General features: G+C 38.8%; 1 pseudogene; it reads right to left on the reverse strand.

Annotated features, from left to right (window-relative positions):
• Nucleotides 1–1,189: 1,189 nt before the first annotated feature.
• LOC110141791 (phosphatidylinositol N-acetylglucosaminyltransferase subunit P pseudogene) lies at nucleotides 1,190–1,708 on the reverse strand (annotated as a pseudogene).
• Between the last annotated feature and the right edge of the window lie 6,115 nt (nucleotides 1,709–7,823).

Below are 7,823 nucleotides of genomic sequence, written 5' to 3' on the forward strand. Positions count from 1 at the left end.
TCTTGATCTCATACCAAGCATATAAATAAGTTATTTATCAATTGTACTAAAGATGTAAATATTAGAAACAAATGTAAATATATATTAGTTAAGGTATTTAGTAGCTGTAGTAACAGATAAATCCCCACATCACAGTGGCTTAAAAGTCTCCTTAAATTCAAAACACATATTTCTGATCAAGCATCTCTTCTCCAAGGGGTGATTCAGATTCTAGCACTTTCCATATTATGGCTCCATCATCTTCAGTATGTAGCTCCCCATTTCTCCCTGGGGGTTATAGTCCTTACAGACAACCAAATGAGAAAATAGTATAGAAGATCACACAGGCAAATCGTGGAAAGTGGTACACATTCTGTTAGTCTCTGTCTGCATTCTATTACTCAGAACTCAATAGCAGGGCCGCACCAGTTGCAAGGAAGGCTGGGATATAAAGTCTGGCTATGTGCTCAGAAGGAAAAGGGAAAGAGTTGGTTGAACAGCTAGCCTGCGTCCACCTCATCAACACATATTATGCAGAAGAAAACTAGGAGCATATTATTTGTGAGCTTGTGGTAAAGATTTTCTTAGGCCAAAAATGAAAAAATGAAAGACTGGCAGACTTAACTTTATAAAGTAGAAAAATGTAACCGTGAAAGATGCCATAAGCAAAGTATAAAGAACAAATGAGAAACAGGAAGAAAATATTTATAACATATAAAGCAAAAGATAAGTATTACAAAGTACAAAAGTTATAAATCATCAGTAAATACGTGAAAAACTGCTCAATCTCACTAGAACTCAGTGAAATTGTATTTGTAAAACAAGGAAAGGATGTTTTTTACCCATCGGATTTGTAAAAAATCTTCAAATGTTTAAAATATCTAGTAATTCCTCTTCTAAAGAAGAGAAATGCTCCCCAAAATTTTCAAAGTGAAAAGAATTTTTCACAGTATCATTTATATTAATAAAAAATTCAGAACTATATAAATGCTCATAGAGAAAAGAACAATTAAATAAACTTCAATATAATGAAATATTATATAGCAACTTTTTTTGCCATATTGTAATGCAGTATTTATTCTGTCCATTAGTAACTACTATTTGATAACATTTATAATATTAATAGAACTTACTATAAAAGAAGTTCAACCTACTTTTTTTTAAAAAAACATTTCAACACTGGATATTAATCAGAAAGATAGTCTAAATTAGTATGGTCAAAACCTTTATGTTAAAAATTTATAATAAATGTTTGGTATTAGTCCACATACAGTTAAGTTTTTGGTGTAAAGTTATTTGGCTTCAAGAAAGAACATTTGGTTTACTTCACTAATAGGAATATCTCTTAGTGCTGGGATGGCCTCTTCTTGGTCTTCCTTGTGCTGTTGATTTTTGGCATAGTTATCTGTGATATTATGAATGGAGTCTAGTGGAGAGGTACTCATCATGTTTATTCCAAATAAGAGGACGTAACCGATGACTTTGGTAATGAGGAGATAGATACACGGGCAGAGCAACGGCCCAATACTTTTGAGGCCAATAAGTTAAGCCTAAGGAGCTCAGCCAAGATTCAGGAATAAAAGCCAACACAAGATACAGTATGAAACCAAATTGGGAGCTTAAGAAAAGAACAAAGCCATAAATCGCTCTTTCTGGCAATGGCGATGGTGAATTTCCCACCATTTTCCCCGTGGCTTTAGATATTCTTGGGTCCTCCAAGCGCCGACTCCCCCCGTGAATGTTCGGCCACCTGAGGGCCCAGACCTCGGCGCCTGAAATATTATATAGCAATTTTTTAGGTAGATTTGGACACACAAACTGGAAAGTTCTCCAAACATGTACTAAGTGAAAAAACAAGTTACAGAATAATATACATAGCATGGTCCTAATTTTGATGTATACACATGTGATTCCCATGTGAATATTTAAATGTAAATATGTGGAAAATTGGGCTTCCCTGGTAGCTCAGACAGTAAAGAATCCACCTGCAACAAGGGAGACCTGGATTTGATCCCTGGGTTGGGAAGATCCCCTGGAGGAGGGAAACCCACTCTAGTATTCTTAAAATCCCCATGGACAGAGGGGCCTGGTAGGCTATAGTCCATGGGGTTGCAAAGAGTCAGACATGACTAAGCAACCAAGCACATACATAGCATATATATGGGAAATTAAATATCTTGAAGGATACACGCCAACCTGATAAGTGTTTTTTCCTGAAGGTGGGAAGTAAAATGACAGCGCAGGAGGAAAGATTAAAAGGGAATACTTTCCTTACATAATTTGTATTCTTTGGATTTCTTTAGAAATATATAATATACTATTTAGTTTTTTACTTTAAAAAATATTTTCTTTTATAAACTATACACAAATACTAAACAAAAAATTTGCTATAACTAGAGCAATATGACTGAACATGTTTGTTTATATTTTTATTGAGATATAACTGACATATAACATTAATTTCCAATGTACAACACAGTGATTGGTATTTGTACATATTATAAAATAATTAAAATAAGTCTAGTTAATATGTAACATCATACTTAGTTGAACTTTTCTTCTTGCGATGAGGATTTTTTTAACTTTCTTTATCAAAACATAATTGATTTACAATGTTGTGTTAGTTTCAGCTGTACATCAGTGATTCAGTTAGACACACATATATATTGATATATGTATATACACATATATGTGCACACATGCTCAGTGACTCACTTGTTTAGATTTAGTTGCTCAGATTCTTAACTACTGAGCCACCTGGGAATCTGTATATACATGAGCTCAGTTCAGTTCAGTCACTCAATATCATGTCTGACTCTTTGTGACCCCATGGACTGAAGCATGCCAGACTTCCCTGTCCATCACCAACTCCCGGAGCTTGCTCAAACTCATGTCCATCAAGTCGGTGATTCCATCCAACCATCTCATCCTCTGTCGCCCCCATCTCCTGTCTTCAATATTTCCCAGCATCAGGGTCTTTTCTATTGAGTCAGATCTTTGCATCAGGTGGCCAAAGTATTGGAGCTTCAATTTCAGTATCAGTCCTTCCAATGGATATTCACGATTGATTTCCTTTAGGATGGTTTGGTTAAATCTCCTTGCATTCCAAGGGACTTTCAAGAGTCTTCTCCAACACCACAATTCAAAAGCATCCATTCTTCAGCGCTCAGCTTTCTTTATAGTCCAACTCTCACATCCATACATGACTACTGGAAAAACCATAGCTTTGACTAGACAGACCTTTGTTGACAAAGTAATGTCTCTGCTTTTTAATATGCTGTCTAGGTTGGTCATAACTTTCTTCCAAGGAGCAAGTGTCTTTTAATTTCATGGCTACAGTTACCATCTGCAGTGATTTTGGAACTCAAGAAAATGTGTGTCACTGTTTCCATTGTTTCCCCATCTATTTCCCATGAAGTGATGGGACCAGATATTGACCATCTGGTGATGTCCATGTGTAGAGTCATCTCTTGTGTTGTTGGAAGAGGGTGTTTGCTATGACCAGTGCATTCTCTTGGCAAAACTCTGTTAGCTTTGCCCTGCTTTATTTTGTACTCCAAGACCAAACTTTCCTGTTATTCCAGGTATCTCTTGACTTCCTACTTTTGCATTCCAGTCCCCTATGATGAAAAGTACATCTTTTTTTGGTGTTAGTTCTAGAAGGCCTTGAAGGTCTTCATAGAACCATTCAAATTCCGCTTCTTTGGCCTTAGAGGTTGGGGCATAGACTTGGAAGAAATAATAAAAATTAGAGCAAAAAATCAGTGAAATTGAAAACAGGATACTGCAGATTCTCTGGCAGTCCAGTGGTTAAGATTCCATACTTCCACTGCAGGGGGCATGGACTCAATCCCTGGTTAGGGAACTAAGATTGTGCATGTGGTGAGGCTAAAAGGGAGAGAGAGGAGAAAAGAAAACATGATATCAACTGAGAAAATCAACAAAACCAAAGGGCAGTTTTTCAAAAAGATCAGTAAAATTGATAAGCTTCTTGCCAGGTTAACTAAGAAAAACAGAGAGAGAGGATACAAATCACCAATATTTGATATCCAAACAGGGGCTATTACAGACCCCATGGAAAAGGATATTAAAAGAATACTATATAAAACTTTATGCCCAGAAATTTGATAACTTAAATGAAATGGACCAATTCCTTGAAAGACACAATCTGCTAAAGTTCACACAAACAGAAATGGATGATCTGATATGCCTATATGTATTAAAGAAGTTGAATCCATAATCAATGAATTTTCAATGAAGGAAAACACCAGTCCCAAATAGATTCACTAATAAACACTACCAAACATTTAAGGAAGAAATTATACAACTCTCTATACTCTCTTTCAGATGATAGAAGCAGAAGAAATATTTCTTAACTCATTCCATGAGGCTAGCATTACCTTAAAACTAAAGCCAGACAAAGATATTATAAGAAAAGAAAACCACAAGCCAATATCCCTCATGAAAACAGATGAAAAAAATCAACAAAATATTAGCAAATCAAATCCAAAAAAGAACAAAAATAATTCTGTGCATGCATGGGTGCTCAGTCGTTTCAGTCATGTCCGACTTTTTGCGACCCCATGGACTATAGTACACTAGGATCCTCTGTCCATGGGATTTTCCAGGCAAAGATACTGGAGTGGGTTGCCATTTCCTCCTCCAAGGGATCTTCCCTACCCAGGGATCGAATGTGTGAGAGCAGGCAGGGCTAACATTTGTTGAATGACCCAATGAGTGAATACGCAAAGGACCTAGAACCAGACATGGTGTGTCATTGACACTCAGTACAGGTTCTGAGTGGATCCCATAGGTTCTGCCTCCAAAAGGCATTCTTGGTCTGTTTGTCTTTCTCCATCTTCACCAACTTTGCCTCATCCAAGCCTCCATCACCTCTGGCCTGAGCAACTAACCAGTTCCTAACTGGCTTCCCAATTTCCACACTTGCCTTTATGGCTCATCCTGACCACAATCGCCAGTCATCTTTGTAAAATATGAACCGGAATTGTGTCCTTCCTTGCCTAAAACCTTCTAATAGTATCCCACTGCTTGTGGCCATGGCCTTCCAGGTCCTGAATGATTTGGCCCTGCCCACCACACTAACCTCTCCTGGGACTGTTCTGTTGCACTGGCCTCCTTGCAGTTGTTGGAAGAACCAGCTCTCCCCCACCTCAACGACCTCAGCCCTAGCAGTTTCCTAGGTCTGGATTGCTTTTCTCCAAATCATCACATGTGGCTCCTTCCTTCAATTTGGGCTCAGCTCAAAGGTTCACCTCTTCGGAGAGGCCTTCTCTGAACCCCCTGTCTGAAGCAGCTCATCTCCCAGTCTCCTGTTTCACTTACCCAGGCATTTACTGAGCAACTACTAGATGCCAGCAACTGTTCTAAGTGCCAAGGAAATAGTAGTGAACACAATTGGGGATGTTGAATCTTCCCACATGCCTCTGTAGCTCTCAAAAAATCTCACAGCCTTGTTTGGGAACCTGCTTGTCTTTCTCACCAAGTGCCAAGAGGCCTGGGTCTAAGTCTTGTCTTGCTCACTGTGTTCATCCAAGCCCACTAGGTACTGGGTAAACATCTTTTCAATGGAAGAACAAATCGATGGATGGATTGCAAACAGGCCGGCCAACTGGGTAGGTAAGCAGAGCAGCCAACACACACTCCACCTGGCACTTAGCTCTTGCTAAGGCCTCCCTGAGCTCAAATAAAGCTTTCTTCAATGAAATCTCACTGTCAGCCCCCCAGGTTGACACTGCTGGTATGTCCTGCCCATGTTGTATCACCCTCTGACTGTGGTCATCTAGGTTAAGATAGGCAAGAGGAAAGAGTAAATGCATACCACAACACCAATTCTGATTTGTCGGTTTTTACTCTATACCAAGCAATTTCTGACACCAGCTGGGAGTCCTACAGGTCAGCTCAATTCTAAAATAACTCAATTTTTATACTATCTACTCAAGGATATTAATAGCATCAGATTCCACAAGCTGAGAGCTCAGTCCGACAAGACAGACCCCATTTCAGATGACAATTCCAAGTCCAGTTTGTTACCTGGCCTTTCTAGATGGCTCAGTGGTAAAGAATCCACTTGCAATACAGGAGACACAGGTTGAATCCTTGAGTCAGAAATATCCCTTGGAGAAGGAAATGACAACCTACTCTGGTATTCTTGCCTGGGAAATCCCACAGACAGAGGAGCCTGGCAGGCTACAGTCTACAAGGTTGGACATGACTTAGCAACTAAACAGCATTGTTACCTGTGCTTCTGACAGACTGTCTATAAATCAGTTTCCCATGCCTTCTCCCTTGGATTTGATTAATTTGCTAAAGTAGCTCACAGACTTCAAGAAACTAGTTTACTAACTATATTACCAGTTTATTACAAAAGATATAACTCAGAAACAGCCAGATGGATGACGTACATAGGGCAAGGTATGAGGAAGGGGCAAAGCACTTCCATTCTCTCTGAGCACACCACTATTTCTGAGTCTCCACATGTTCAACAACTCAGAAGCCCTCCAAACACCATCATTTTGGGTTTTACGGAGGCTTCATTACACATACGTAGTTGATCAAATCATTGGCTATTGGTGATTGAAATCAACCTCCAGGCCCTGTCTCCTGCCCAGAAATCTAGAGGGTGGGACTGAAACTTTCAAGCCTCTGATCACATGGTTGCTTTCCTGGGCAATAAGCCCCCATACTTAGGTGCTTTCCAAATGTCACTTCATCAACAAAACAAAAGACATCCTTTTCATTCTCATCACCTAGGAAATTCTGAAGGTTTCAGGATTTCTGTGCCAGAACAGGGACTAGGGTCAAATATATATATATATATATATATATATATACACACATATTCCTTATAAATCATAACATCACAACAACCAAGTAGAATTTATCCCACTTATGCAAGTCTGATCCAAGATCTGAAAATCAATTAATGTAATCCATCACATCAACAGACTAAAACAAAAAGAGAGAGAGAGAAATCATTTGACTATACCAATAGATACCTGCCTCCTGAGAAATCAGTATGCAGGTCAAGAAGCAACAGTTAGAATTGGACATGGAACAACAGGCTGGTTCAAAATTGGGAAAGGAGTACGTCAAGACTGTATATTGTCACCTTGCTTATTTAACTTCTATTCAGAATACATCATGCAAAATGATGGAGTGGATGAAGCACAAGCCGGAATCAAGATTGCTGGGAGAAATATCAATGACATCAGATATGCAGATGACACCACTCTTTTTTTTTTTTCATTTTATTTTTTTTTCCATTTATTTTTATTAGTTGGAGGCTAATTACTTTACAATATTGTAGTGGTTTTTGCCATACATTAATATGAATTTATATGTATTCCCCATCCTGATCTCCGCTCCCACCTCCCTCCCCACCCCATCCCTCTGGGTCTTCCCACTGCACCAGCCCCGAGTACTTGTCTCATGCATCTAACCTAGGCTGGAGATCGTTTCACACTTGATAATATACATGTTTTGATGCTGTTCTCTCAATACATCCCACCTTCACCTTCTCCCACAGAGTCCAAAATTCTGTTCTGTACATCTGTGTCTCTTTTTCTGTTTTGCATATAGGGTTATCATTACCATCTTTCTAAATTCCATATATATGCGTTAGTATACTGTATTGGTCTTTATCTTTCTGGCTTACTTCATTCTGTATAATGGGCTCCAGTTTCATCCATCTCTGATTCAAATGAATTCTTTTTAATGGCTGAGTAATATTCCATGGTGTATATGTACCACAGCTTCCTTATCCATTCGTCTGCTGATGGGCATCTAGGTTGCTTCCATGTCCTGGTTATTATAGACAGTGCTGA

The sequence above is a fragment of the Odocoileus virginianus genome, chromosome 31 (assembly GCF_023699985.2).
Source record: "Odocoileus virginianus isolate 20LAN1187 ecotype Illinois chromosome 31, Ovbor_1.2, whole genome shotgun sequence".
Classification (NCBI taxonomy): domain Eukaryota; kingdom Metazoa; phylum Chordata; class Mammalia; order Artiodactyla; family Cervidae; genus Odocoileus; species Odocoileus virginianus.